Here is a 15258-nt window from a genome sequence, read left to right on the forward strand (position 1 = left end):
TGTGGGTTTGCTTGAGGAGGTGACAGTCTTTGGCCGTAGAAAGTTGGTCTTAGGGATGATTTCTATTCGGGCAACGTGAAATTTTCGGTAATTTTTAACCCAGCCAAAGACTTAGTATACTTTTTCTGGTGGAAAAGGGAAAAGGGTGCTAACCCTCCCCTTTTCAAATGTTGATTTCAACATCCAGGACTTAAAGAAATATGGCAAAACACGAACAAGAAATGGGAAGGATTTTCTCTTCAAAAGGCGTAAGTTTAAAAAGCCATTCAATTATTTTCCGCCGTTATAACTGTAGCGTTCTTAGGCTAGTGGTCGATTAGTCGAGACGTGCGATTTTGGGTCGGATTTCCGGGCTCGATGTAATAAATAATTTCCAGATGTTCGTACGGCGTGATTCACATTGCGCCATGAATTTATGTCTGGGTCAATTCCAAAAGCGATCACCCCCCCCCCCCCCCCGGGCAAACCCCTGGGCATTTGACTTTTTTAAAAATGCACGATCAAATTTCTCTCTATATGGGCCGATTTCTAGGTCAAATGCCCCACTGGTTGGGGCTGAAAAGTCATCGTGTTGGTTTTTTCTTTTTTTTTGTATTCGCTAGCTCTGTTTATATAAAAATCAACGAAATTCATACATTAATAAATTTAAAACAATTTATTATTGAAGATAATGCATAACATCACATATGAAACTCAACTAACAGAGAGTTTAACGATATATGTACCGATACTCACTTTTCTTTTATATTAAATGTACATGAAGTTTGCAAATACGTGTGATAACAAGAACAATGATAAAAAACACTATGTTATGAAACCTAGACATGCCAACAAGTCGAGGTTCGAACGCCGAGCAAAGGGAGAACGAAGCTTGAGGGAACTTGGAGATACCACTGAAAATGAGAAGCGAAGGGCAATATGTAACCCCGCCATGCCAAAAACAATCTCAGATATATTTGTTGGAACGCTTCTCTATGGTAGTATTACATGGCTTACTACATTAAAAACTGTTTGACGCAAAATATTCGAGTAAATTCTGGCTGTGAATAAAGCATTCCGACAATTTATGCGACCGCTGACCAGCATTTTTTCGACGGGTCAAATGCCCGATGGGTCGGGTTTCTATTCGCGTCTAATCCCCCACTATGTGGAGCCGAACAGGGGTCAAATGCCTGGGGGTTGCCCTGGGGGGGGGGGGGGGGGTGATCGCGCTTGGAATTGACTGATACTTTAGAATGAAGACGGAAAATCACTTTAAAACGCTGTCTTGCTCCGATTAAACCGATTCTAAATTGTACAAAGCTAGGAGACTTGAGCGCTTAAAGTGTATATGACAGATTTTTTTTCATTTGCTTGATCGAATCTTCATGTCGTTCTCGTATGAAAATCGAAAAAATAAATTCGTTATCTATTTTTCTTCCCCTCGTTTGAGGCGGTCAAAGACGTGAAATTTCACTTCCGGTTGTGTACAAAACCGCGCAAGGCGGAAAACTGGGGATAGTGGGCCTGTGACGTCAAAGAACGCTGCTTTCGGTTGAGAAAAGATAACATCGGCCTAAGGGAGGTGACGTCATGGGTTATTCTTCGGAGCAGCCACGAACCGAGATCCGATTATACCGGAAATTGACCTGCATTCACTCTCTTTCAGTAGTAATGGCGGACGACGTCGGCGAAATAAAGACTTCGAACGTTTGTTAGGATTCGTTATGGTAGAATACAGGGTTCTTTCTACTTTCGTTTCTCGGCGACCTCAAGGATTTTACATTCGATTTATGGAAGAAACGTGGAACTATGAAAACAGTCAAGATTTGCTCAGGTAACATCGGCCTACGGGAGGTTAACATCGGCCTAAAGGAGGTTAACATCGGCCTACGGGAGGTTAACATCGACCTAAGGGAGGTACGTTTTATAGCACCACGTTTGTATCGTATGTGTTATACTGGCACAATCGTACACATGGAAAGCTTATTTGCAAGCATTAAAACTTACAATCTTGCAGGAGCTTTTCTAATCATTGACCTGAGTGTGATTTCATTAATTTTATTACCAACTCATAACATCCACCTGCAGGAGGTTAACATCCACCTAAGGGAGGTACAGTGGCTTACAGTGTATATTTTATAACTTATGTATCATAAAAGTCAATTCATAGGCATAGAAGCTTACTCTCTAGCAGGGAAACTCATCATAAGGAGCTTTTCTATCATTGACTTGAATTTCATATTAAATATTTTCATTTTTGCCAACTCATAACATCCGCCTATAGGAGTTAAAGATCTACCTAAGGGAGGTTATGGTATTATAATAAGGAAGGATGGACTTGAAGAAAGCTTACGAATCTTAAGGGGCTTTTGCATTTCGTGTACATGCCGTTTTAGAATAAATTTATTTATAAAGAATTATTATTATTATTATTATTATTATTATTATTATTATTATTTGAAAAGCCTTTTAATCTCACTAGAATGAGATAAATGAGAGTTTTCTCATTTTTTTATTTACACTCATAACATGGAATACAGTGAAATGCAATATTGTTCTCTTGTTGTTGTTGTCATTTTTTTCTTGGTTGACCCCATCAACCTGTAATTTTCACATTAAATTTTGCTAGAAGTGACTGTTTATGACTGTAGAAATGATAGATCATTTTTAAAAAATATGACCCTTAATATGTCAGAATTTATTTTAATTTAATTTGTGATCTGACTTACAAGAGGTTTGACTGTTTGACTGCTTCATTTTTTATTTGCCATTAACCAAAAAATACAACATAAATACATTAAAGATGATACACAATATTCCTACTAAACTTAATTTACAAGATGAAATGTGGTAAAGGCTAGGAAGCCTATATAGAAGCCTGGGGCTTGTTAACTATAGGCGTCCTGGAACTATAGGATAAACCATAGAAGTTAATGGTACTGAATGAAAATTCCAATTAATTTTTTTTTAAAAGGAGAAAAAAAAAAAAAAAAAAAAAAAAAGGTGTGTAGCTCAACAAAGAGTCAATTTAACTTAGAAAGAAGGAATTTTCTAAGTCTTTCGCCAAACTGATACTTTCACTGTTTTGAATTTCACGACTAAGCGAGTTGAAAAGCGTAGGACCTTGAAACCGAATTGAGAATTTTCGAAGATTAGTTCGACAATGAGGTATATAGAAAAGGTTGGAACTTCTTGTATTATAAGAATGTATCTGGCTTGCAAGAGTAAACATATCGCGAAAATAATTTGGAAGTAAGCTTCTTTTAAAAAGATACATAAATTTACCTATTTGGTATAAATAAATGTCAGAGAATTTTAAAATCTCCTTTAAAAAGAACACCAGTATGAGCATCAAAAGAAACTTTAGATATTATTCTGATTATCTTCTTTTGCAGAACAATAATCCGATTTAAATTAGACTGATATGTCGATCCCCACACAGAAACACAATAAATTAAGTAATGGTAAACTAGACTATAGACAATAGTACAAGGAGCGTAAGGAGGTTTTGGGAAGGCAAAAACTAGACTTATAAATAATACCTATTGATTTTGATATTTTTCTAGAAACACTAAGAATGTGAGGCTTCCATGACAAATGCTCATCGAGGATAACACCTAAAAATACTGTCTCTTTCACACGTTCAATTGCATTGTTGTCAATTTGAATAGATATATCAAGTGTTTTCCTCCTTTGGGGTGGTTTAGAAACCATAAAATTTGATTTTTTAAAGTTAATGGACAGCTTGTTTGCTCGACACCATTGAGTTAATTTAAGCAAGTAAGAGCATAAGTGCTAGCCGTGGAGTGATGCTTGCGAAAACCATACTGATTGTCAGAGAGAATGTTATGATTATTAAGAAACCTTAAAAGACGATTGTACATTACTCTCTCATTGCTTACTACAGTACATTAACAATATTGGTTTTATTTTATTTCTTTTCAGAATGCAATACTTAAACTGCACAGACCGCTGAAGAAACAGCTACTTCAAAGACACCTATGACTCATTAATTCCACAAAAGACATTGTGTACTCAATTCATATGCATAGAAGCTTACTCTTCAGCAGGGAAACTTGGGATCATAAGGAGCTTTTTTATCATTGACTTGAATTTCATTTTATTTTTACCAAGTGATAACAATTCCACCTACGTATACAGGAGGTAAACTTCTACCTGAGGGAGGTCATGATGTTTATAGCACCATGCAAGTATGTATAATAGGGAAGAATTGACTTGAAGAAAGCTTATGAATTTTAAGGGCCTTTTGCACTTCATGCACAAGGCCCTCAAATTTGGAATGACAACCCTCTTGATTTAGGTAATTCGCTTACTATCTCAAATTGTAGACAAAAACTTAAAGATTACTTCCAATCAAATTGTGAATTCATGTCCTTTTGAACTCTCGTATACACGGCTTAGCTTAATTTAATATTTTATTTGTTATTTATTTAATTTTTTTTCATTTAAGTTATTATTATTATTATCATTATTATTATCACCACTATTATTAACATTAATATTTATCTATTTATTTATTCATTTATTTATTTATTTATTTGTAAACTGTAAAGTAATTGCACCATTTTGACCAATCTCCTGTATGAATTGTGCCATATAAGCCCCCGGCTTCGGCATCTCAATATCGATTTACAGGTATTACTTATTACCATGCACTCTCTTGTACTATCATTATGAATAAAGAGCATTATATATTATATTGTCTCAGTTGTTCAATAATTATTGTATTCAAACAGAAGAAAAAAAAAAAGAGAAAAGTCCAAATTCTCCAATGCCAAAGGTACAGTGTAAATTCAGTTCAATATCTCTACCCCAGCCAAATTCAATTCCCTTCTTCCCAGGCATGGTACATGGTCAAGTGCATGTGGGAGGGGGGGGGGGGGGGACAAGGCATTTATTTTTTGTTCAAATTTGACTTGTTCTCCAACTCATGACAAAGTTCCACCCGTATTTAGAAGCATAGAGCTTACTTGATAACAAATGGCATGTCATGAGCTTAAAACATGAAAATGAAAACATTTAGGGGTGGTCATTTGGATCTTTTGAAAAGCACACTCAAAGGTTCATGGCATGGCTCAATTTCATTTTGACCTTTACTTGAGGTACAGATTTGTTGACTTACAAAATAATAGCTCTTTATGTCATATCTTTTTGACTCAATAGCCATAAAGGTTAGCAACCATAACTGCAATTGAATATGGATATTTGAAAGATACATTTCAATATCAGGTGAAAGATTAAGTAGAAGAAAGACCCTCAGTTATTTTTTTGGGATTTCTTTTCACAACTGCTTAAGGACGGTGCCTACTAATAGCGAAGTATTTTTGCACGGTTTATCACTATGCGGGAAAAGCGGATCTTGGTAGCAGGTATTGAAAGCCAAATTTAAGGAAATTGGGGGTAACCACGCATTTTTTAGAGATAACCAAGCAACAATTTTTTATTATTCTAAAAAGCAGCAAAATACAAAGCAATGTATGGCACTTTTTTCCAAATTGAAGCTTTATTATCTCTGAAAAATGCATGATTTCCCCCCAATTTTCTTTTTGGATACCAAAATCACTTGCTAAGTTCTGCTTTCTCCGCATAGTTTTAAAGTGCGCAAAAATATCCCTGTAATAGTGGGCACCACCCATAGGAAACCCAAGTATCTCCAGATGCACAGAACGTATGCGCAGTAACAATAGTAGGCACCATCCTTAAGTTCTAGAAAGGACTGAGAATCTTTCTTCCAATTGAACATTACTTAAAAATGTTGGTCATTTTGTATCTTTGCACTCTAAGTGGTACATATATACCAATCTACACAATTTCCTGCCAGAGAGGAACAAAATTATGACCATTTGCATCCAATCCATCATTATATGGGAGATCCTCCGTCAAATAACCCTACAAACTTGAATATCAAATTTTACATAATTTTGCCACATGACGAGAGGTCAAGCTTGACAATAACAGTTCAACAACATCTGTTGTACACAAAGTCTTTTGAGGAATTGATGAGTCATAGGTGCCTTTGAAGTAGCAGTTTCTTCAGCGGTCTGCACAGTTTAAGTATTGCATCCTGAAAAGAAATAAAATAAAACCAATATTGTTAACGTACTGTAGTAAGCAGTCAAACAGTCAAACCTCTTGTAAGTGATCACAAATTAAATTAAAATAAATTCTGACATATTAAGGGTTATATTTTTAAAAATGATCTATCATTTCAACAGTCATAAACAGTCACTTCTAGCAAAATCTAATGTGGAAATTACAGGTTGATGGGGTCAACCAAGAAAAAACGACAACAACAACAAGAAAACAATTGCCTTTAATCATCATAACAGCTATTATGCTATTTTAATGCACCTGCATTTTTTCTATTTAAACCCATAACACCTCTCACAGCAAATCTTTATGGCTGTAAAATTGTTTCATTAGATGAATATAAATGGCCCAGCATAGGTCAGTGTGTTGCCAAAAAATAATATTGATAATAATATATTTTAGTATATACCACACAAGTGAATAGTGCTTGTAGCGCGCGCTGATTGGCTAGCTCGGAGGTGATTAGCCAAGTACTATTCACCTCCGAGCAACCTAAGAGAAACAAGATGGCTTCCCGTTTCGCCACGGTCACTTAAGAGGAAAATATTTCTTTAAAAAAGACGGCTATCACAAAAAATACAAAAAATAAAATGGCAACAAATTTTCGTTTGACGACATTACATGGTAAGTTATTAAATCTTTCAAACCTCATATTCCTAGGCGAAAAATAAAAATACCATCCATTTTTTACGAAACTGTCGAGCACTATAATTACAATGTAAACAAAGAAACATCTAATGTTTTGCAGTGTGGTTTCAACAATAGGACAAATTTCACACAACAATCAAAAAAAATACATGTGAGCAACTAAGCAAGTGCCTCCAGAAGTTTTAGTTGTCTGCAAGAAAGCGAGACGGAACTTTCTACAATAAGAAATCGATTACCGCTCGGCGCGCAAGATTTTAAAATTTCCCGCCATTTGTCGGTATATTGTCAAAATTAAAGTAATTTTTGGTCCACTTCTTATTCAGCTTGTGTGGATATATACTAAAACAATTATTCACCTCAGTGTCGGTGAAAGTGACGGATATTTACCTCGCCGCTTCGTGGCTCGGTAAATATCCATCACTATTCACCTCCACTTTGGTGAATAATTGTAAAATATTCCATGTTATGGGTGTAAATAAAAAATGAGAAAACTCTCATTTATCTCATTCTAGTGAGATTAAAAGGCTTTTCAAATAATAATAATAATAATAATAATAATAATAATTCTTTATAAATAAATTTATTCTAAAACGGCATGTACACGAAATGCAAAAGCCCCTTAAGATTCGTAAGCTTTCTTCAAGTCCATCCCTCCTTATTATAATACCATAACCTCCCTTAGGTAGATCTTTAACTCCTATAGGCGGATGTTATGAGTTGGCAAAAATGAAAATATTTAATATGAAATTCAAGTCAATGATAGAAAAGCTCCTTATGATGAGTTTCCCTGCTAGAGAGTAAGCTTCTATGCCTATGAATTGACTTTTATGATACATAAGTTATAAAATATACACTGTAAGCCACTGTACCTCCCTTAGGTGGATGTTAACCTCCTGCAGGTGGATGTTATGAGTTGGTAATAAAATTAATGAAATCACACTCAGGTCAATGATTAGAAAAGCTCCTGCAAGATTGTAAGTTTTAATGCTTGCAAATAAGCTTTCCATGTGTACGATTGTGCCAGTATAACACATACGATACAAACGTGGTGCTATAAAACGTACCTCCCTTAGGTCGATGTTAACCTCCCGTAGGCCGATGTTAACCTCCTTTAGGCCGATGTTAACCTCCCGTAGGCCGATGTTACCTGAGCAAATCTTGACTGTTTTCATAGTTCCACGTTTCTTCCACAAATCGAATGTAAAATCCTTGAGGTCGCCGAGAAACGAAAGTAGAAAGAACCCTGTATTCTACCATAACGAATCCTAACAAACGCTCGAAGTCTTTATTTCACCGACATCGTCCGCCATTACTACTGAAAGAGAGTGAATGCAGGTCAATTTCCGGTATAATCGGATCTCGGTTCGTGGCTGCTCCGAAGAATAACCCATGACGTCACCTCCCTTAGGCCGATGTTATCTTTTCTCAACCGCTGCTTTCGAGGGTTTCAGTGATTTTCTTGTGTGAGGGAAGAAAACATGGTGCTGCTTTGTCTTGTGTACGGCTGTAGCGACAAGAAAGACGAGAAAAAGGGGATTTACATCCACCAAATTCCCTTCTACAGTGATACAAGATCGGAAGCCGTGAAAAGGAGACGAAAATGGATTTTATTCGTGAATGGAAGTCGAAAACACTAGACCCCAAGCAAGTATTCGGTGGTGTGCTCGATGCATCGCAAAGACGATTCCACTCGCACGTATTCTTTCAACCAACAGTGCTATCAGGAGCGACTGAAGCGTGATGAAATTGCTGTTTTGCCTGTTCCTCGATTTTATCGACCGAAAGTTGAACAAGAATATTCAACTGGAGATCGTCGTTTGCATCGCCGTTACGTTTGGTAAGGTTTATCTCACCTCTCATAGTTGAATCGAAATGCGTGCACTTGATCAAAGTTTATTATAAATGTTCTGCTTTCGATCAACCTTAACTCATGGAAGTTCACTAGTATATGAGTACATTCTAATTCTCACATAACGTAAGTTTGACTTTACGCGCGTGGTTTATTACACCTTTGTTATTATTGTTACCCTCATCATTGTAGTGATTATGTCATGTCTGTTGGTGTAGCTCCACTTTTGTTTTCTTTGTCTTTCTGTACAGCTTGTCATTTGGAATGGATTTTTTTATAACATATGTGAAGATGCAGCCTTCACACAGGCTTTGAAGGATGAGCAGAGATTCATGGGTTCACTCTTAGAATGAAGAATTTGTTTGATTTGAACACAGGGGGCCCACACAAACCATGTGACCGTTTGTATTTTGAATTTATAGAGGCAATGTATGGGAATATCGAAAATCCTCGTATTATCGTACTAGATTGCGATAGATATTCTCATTTAACATCAAAATAAACGTATTTTTACCTTAAATGTTGTGTGTTGTCGTTCCTGAGGTTGAAGACGGCGATTTTAGCCATTTGAAGGGTTCGGCGTTGAATGTTCACTTGAGCGTAATAGAAGAGAGACAAGGGAGGAATCCTTGTTTTGAAAGGGTTCCAGTGCCGGAGCGATTTTTCCCCCAAAAGACGCATCGCTCCGATTTCAAACTTCACAGCATAAAGGTCGAAAGATCTATCTGTTATCATCTATTTGTTATCAATTCCCATCAAGATCGATCAAGCTTGTAACACTGAGACCGACCAGAAAAAAAGGGACCCGTAACACTATAGAAATCGCTTGCTAAATTGAAAACATAATTTATCCTACTACCTTTATCACAAATCAAATGAAACTGTAAGGGTGAAGTAAGGAGGAAATGGGCTTTCAACTAAAATAAAAATTTTTCTGGGGAAACTTAATTGTGCTCTGTGGAAGAACGCTCAAAATCTGAAAAACTCGCAAAATCAAACCGAGATTGCGTGACGCACCGTGACAGATATTGCAAACGTACGTATTTCGGGAAACATTCAGACCTTTAATTCAGACCTAACCGGATGGAAATACATTAATGGCCTTGTTATTGCTGCTGATTTTTATTATTCATCATTTTGTTTGATAACTAAAATGTTTAACAACATATTTGTTTTATTCAAGCTTTCCCTCGTTCCCTCGCCAATTTTCACGTAGCCAGTAGTGCACATATTTGTCTCTTTACTTGGATGATTACGAGTTTCTTTACGAGTTAAAAAAAGAGAAAAAACGAATGCTGATGATCACACATTATAGAAAGCTGGCAAAACAGAGACTGCTGACTCTTGAAATTAACTATTTGAGCGTGTTGCCATACTGATGGCCAATTATAAACCAGGGGCGTAGCGTCCATATACGCACGTACGCCCGTGCGTACAGCTGAGATCTGAGATAAAACTTTTTTTCTCATTGAATTTGCTGGGTAACAATTTCATATTTTCACATTATACTGGCGTTTTTTATTAGAATTCCCATTATCCAAGCATTAATAATTCAGTGCTGGCCACTAATAATGGCAAAATGCATTCGAGTGGTAAGCAAAAATAGGAAAAACGCCTCACAAGATGGAAGCACAAATGGAGTGGCACGGATCCGAATGCGACGCCGCAGACTTTGGTTAAGACTCTTGATCACGCAAACTCCCAATTTTATCCCGGTGTGCTATGTTGCTCTCGTAACATTGTTAACTTATTGTGTCTACATGCACTGCCGCACGTAGCTTCAGTAGCATGAAGAGACTAAAATCTCCTCTGCGAAGTACTATGAGGGATGAAAGATTAAGCTCCCTAGCAATCCTTCATATACATAAACATAAGAACGTGGATATTGAGAGGTTGGTAACGGAATTTGCCCGTCTTAAGGGTCGACGCCTTGCCCTTTGCTTGTGACCTGTCTACATTGCCTTTGTATTTTTTTTCTTTTTGGAACACTGTAGCTTACAGAAATCACTAGGGAAACGGTTAAAATAAACAACTTTCTACTGCATTTTTTCCGCATCACTTATTGAAAATGCCCCGCAGAAAAACCAGGAGATGGCATTTACAAGACCCTAAATTTCAAAATTTTTCTGGGGGACCATGCCCCCAGACCCCCCTAGTTGTAAGTGCTTTTGGCGATCACGAAAATTTATTCTCGTGCATACATCTTCAAAATCCCACGCTACGCCCCTGTAAACGAGTTCCACGCAAAAGTTATGGAATTTTTCCCACCGAACTTTCTTACTTAGAGTGACGCGCTTTGTGAAGCTAGCTAGTTTTCTTGTATTGTGCAGCACTAACCGATAGCAGCATTCACATTCGATATATATATGACTCCTACAACATTTGTGAGCTAGTCATTAACTCCAAGCCTAGCTCACTTTCAGTGTTAATGTTACGGAACATCTGTGAAGCCTTCGGACTTGACACATCAGAAGTAAAAGTCAAACGGAAAAAGCCATTCGTGGACATGATTTCAAACCTGGTGCAGGGCTGCAGTTGTCAAGCCAACAAGTGCTCGTAATGAAAACAGTACATGTTGTTAATCTTTAGGGCAGGAAATCACAAGCCGTTTTATTTATTTATTTATTTATTTACTTATTTGCTTATTTATTTCTTTATTTATTTATTTATTTATTTATTCACCACGACATACATTCATAGAAAGTTTCAGTGAATAATAGACTAGGATCTTACATACGTTTTGTTGTAAATGTGAAGGTTCATTTAGCAGTAATTTTTTATTGTATATATGCCATTTAGATGTATGACTCCCTGACGCGGAAAGAACTTGAAGGCCGGAGTTTTATGAAATACAGTGTTCTAAAAGAGGACCCGTCCTTCGAGTACCCGCCTCCTTCCAGGAATCGCTCCCCTCTGACGAAAATATTTCAAATAATCGTCTCTCTCGAATAATCGCCCTCACCCCACCCCTCTCGGCATCTCCTTTTTTTATCCAGCAAAACTGATCAGTGACGATTCAAGCTCAGACGCCAAGGATATTGACATTGAAAATTAATCAAGGAACCAAATTTAAAACACTTTAAAAGCCTATTTTCAGCTTATTTGATGCGATTATTTCCTGATCGGTTCAATAATAAAACAAAATATGTAGAACACAAATTCTAGAGAGCAATATTTGAAATAATCGCCTTCGCTCGAATAATTGCCCTCTTTTGGTGTGGAAAAAATCGCCCCGGCTTTGTTCGAGGAAATACGGCATTTATATACAAATAGCTGAAATTTTGTTGCCAATCAAAGCTGTCACAAGTAGGCAATAATAGCATTTATTGTCATGATCAGATCTCATGTTAAATAAGACGAGTGAGTTAGTAGTTCTCACGACCGAATAGAATAAAGACAAATTATCTCATACGCAACAAACAAATAGGTAAACTTCGAAAGGAAACTACAGTTAAAGCATTGAGGGGTCTGAGACAAGAACACCTCCCGATGTCTCGCGATGTCATAACTTTTTTTTTTTCCTGGGAGTTATGAATTTGCTTACACAAAGCACGAACAAAGTTTCATATAATACGGGAAAACCATTACATTCTCAAAAGACAATGCTGTTGTTTTATGAACAGCAATAATATCGAGTTCGGGCTTAAACATCCGTAAAACACAATTGTAACCTCTGTCACGCAATCTCTTATTTGCCTGTATTTCAGTGGTTTTTCAGCGCTCTGTTATAGACAACGATTTAATTTCCCCAGAACAAACGTTAGATTAATTGAGAGTACATTTCTTCCTAACTTTACTGTTGAAATTTCATCCCATTCGTGATAAAGGTAGCGTGGTAGATAATCTTTTAACTTTAGCTCGTCATTTCCATAGAGTAACAGTGGGATTTCGTTCAGGTCCCTCTCAATGTCATGGTTTTTTCAAACTTCATAGAAATAATAAAATCAAATCGGGAAGAGATGTAGAATAAGCTGATAATAAGTGGATGTCTTCTTGCTCTACAGTTAAGGCGAGCGGCTCGCTTAAAAACCGTTAATTTTTAAGTCGAAATTTCTCGTGACTAGCACCGAAATTCATTATAGTCATTTTCCGCCAAAACAAAAAGTTTTGAGACAAATTAATTACATTGCAATAAATAACTCAGTGTGGACTACTGATAGCCAAAGTTTGAGCGATTTTGAGTTTTTACACTTTTGCCGCTATTTTCCGATTTTGTTTGATTCTTGTAGGCATTCGCTCTTAAGAAGCTTTGAACTTTCAGCTCCCAGGTACATTTGGTAAATTTCTTCCATATAATTTCTGAAAAAGGAGTAAAATCAAACAAACAAAACATTTAAATTTGGTAAAAAACCACTAGTACAGTCTACACATGAATGTTATGCTGCACAGCACTAATGACACAAATGATGGATCACAACATTGACTCTACAGTGAAAGTTTGATTGCTGAAATGAATTTCAAGCTAAAAAAACTCATCCTTTAAAGACAGTGGGAAGGCTGCGTATTCCCATATGTTATAAAAAAAATCCATTGCAAATGACAAGCCGTACAGAAAGACAAGGGAGAAAAAGAAAGCAATTATGCACAGATGAAGCTACCAACAGACATCATATGATCACTACAACAATAATAACAAAGGTGTAATAAACCACGCGCATAAAGTCAAACTTACGCTTATGTGAAAATTAAAATGTACTCATTCATATATACTGAACTTCCATAAGTTGAGGTGAATGGAAAGAAGAACATTTATAATAAACTTTGATCAAGTGCACACATTTCAACTATGAGAGGTGAGATAAATCTTACCGAACGGCGATGCAAACGACGATCTCCAGTGGAATATTCTTGCTCAACTTTCGGTCGATAAAATCGAGGAACGGGCAAAACAGCAATTTCATCACGCTTAAGTCGCTCCTGATAGCACTGTTGGTTGAAAGAATACGTGCGAGTGAAATCTTTTTTGCGATGCATCGCGATCGAGCACACCACCGAATACTTGCTCGGGGTCCAGTGTTTTCGACTTCCATTCACGAATAAAATCCATTTCGTCTCCTTTTCACGGCTTCCGACCTTGTGTCACTGTAGGAGGGAATTTGGTGAATGTAAATCCCCTTTTTCTCGTCTTTCTTGTCGCTATAGCCGTACACAAGACAAAGCAGTACCATGTTTTCTTCCTTCGCACAAGAAAAACACTGAAACCTTTCTTGTATTGACGTCACAGGCCCACTATCCCCAGTTTCCCGCCTTGCGCGGCTTTGTACACAACCGGAAGTGAAATTTCACGTCTTTGACCGCCTCAAACGAAAAATCGATGGCGAGTTTATTTTGTCGATTTTCATACGAGAACGACAGGAAGATTCGATCAAGCAAAAAAAATCTGTCATATACACTTTAAAGACCGGGTTTAAGGTGAGATTTAAGATGCGTTGGCGCCGTCAATAATTGCCAAATTAGTCGGATCACAGGTCATGTTTCAGTCATGTCTAATTCCAAAGAAAAGCCCCACTTTTCTCTTGCATAGTATCTTCTGACCTTACTTTCTTGCGATGAACCGTAATTAAAGTATTGTTAAATGACTGGCATATTCCTTCAGCCTAGAAAGTCTCAAAATGTACTCAATTTCTGTAGCCACCTTTTGGAAAATCAGCTCAGATATATATGTGCCTGAATCTCGACTTCTTTATTCGCCTTCTTTCATTCAAACATATACATCATGATCATATACATGTAGTATCGGATAAGGCAGGAGATCCAGCAAGCTCTAATGAGCTTTTTAAAAGACTTCATGCTGACTGTAGGGATTGCAACCCTTTGGTGCAAGATCAAGGGCCTGTTTTACAGGAAATTCCTCCGCGAATCTGGAGAGATTTTCTGAAAAATGTCAGGGAAACATGAACTAATTACTGTACAGCAGGATTTAAAAACTCGGGATTTTAAGCGATTTCTGCCGTTACTTTTGTCGCCTTTAGGCTGACTGTAGTTCTCGGATGATGTTGTAGTTTATTTTTTTATCTTAGTTAATTTGTACTTTTCCTTTGTTGTTATGGACGTTTACCATTGTTTTACACTCAGTGTATACCATCCATCATAACAAAGGAAAACTAATAATTAACTGAGATAAAAAATGAACTACAACATCGATCTGCACGGATGCCAAGGCTTGGGTAAAATGAACAATTACATACATTAAGCGCGTTTTTTAATAAAGCAAAATTAAAATAATGAAAAGATTCCACTATCCTTTAGTGACTTTATAGACTAACACCGTCCATGTACAACAGAAAAGGATACTATTTCCTGGCATTTCAGTAACATGTCTTAATATCATGACAATATTGCTGCCTACAAACAGGAAACAGAAACACTGCTAAGCGAAACATTTACTATTCGTTATCCATATGAGTTTTGAATTAACATTTGCGTCTCATTTTACTTAGATGTCAGATGTTGAACAGTGGCTAAATCACAATTGTGTTTTTTCCCCTAGCCTTTTCTTTTGTTAATCATTGCCTGATCATTTTGTTGAAATAAACAACGAGATATTTCTCCATTAAATCCCGAATTCTTGTAATCTAAATCTTAGATTTGTGAGATGCAGTTTTTCGGACTCACATTTTTAGAATGGTCGGTGGCAAATAAAAATTTTTAACCATCGTATACTGAGG

At 36.8% G+C, this 15258-nt stretch overlaps 2 long non-coding RNA genes across 5 annotated transcripts in view; one reads left to right on the forward strand and one right to left on the reverse strand.

The window, feature by feature from the left end:
• The window catches only part of LOC146457747 (uncharacterized), a 5067-nt gene extending 1012 nt beyond the window's left edge, over positions 1-4055 (forward strand). Inside the window, exons 1-2 of the long non-coding RNA XR_014858370.1 lie at positions 1-1899; positions 3928-4055. The exon at positions 1-1899 is cut by the window's left edge and continues 1012 nt beyond it. This is a non-coding gene — a long non-coding RNA (uncharacterized LOC146457747). The remainder of the gene's footprint in view (positions 1900-3927) is intronic.
• Positions 4056-4866: 811 nt separating this feature from the next.
• Positions 4867-15258, reverse strand: part of LOC146457748 (uncharacterized) — a 91145-nt gene continuing 80753 nt past the window's right edge. The window contains exons 1-3 of one of the 4 annotated variants that reach the window (XR_014858369.1): positions 13400-13535; positions 7806-12889; positions 5936-6067 (exon numbers count right to left, since the gene is read on the reverse strand). This is a non-coding gene — a long non-coding RNA (uncharacterized LOC146457748). Of the gene's footprint in view, positions 6068-7805; positions 13768-15258 lie in introns of those variants that run through there. The other 3 variants (XR_014858367.1, XR_014858368.1, XR_014858366.1) reach the window with 3 other exon arrangements.

This window comes from Pavona decussata, unplaced genomic scaffold, assembly GCF_977016875.1.
Source record: "Pavona decussata unplaced genomic scaffold, jaPavDecu1.1 SCAFFOLD_237, whole genome shotgun sequence".
Taxonomy (NCBI): domain Eukaryota; kingdom Metazoa; phylum Cnidaria; class Anthozoa; order Scleractinia; family Agariciidae; genus Pavona; species Pavona decussata.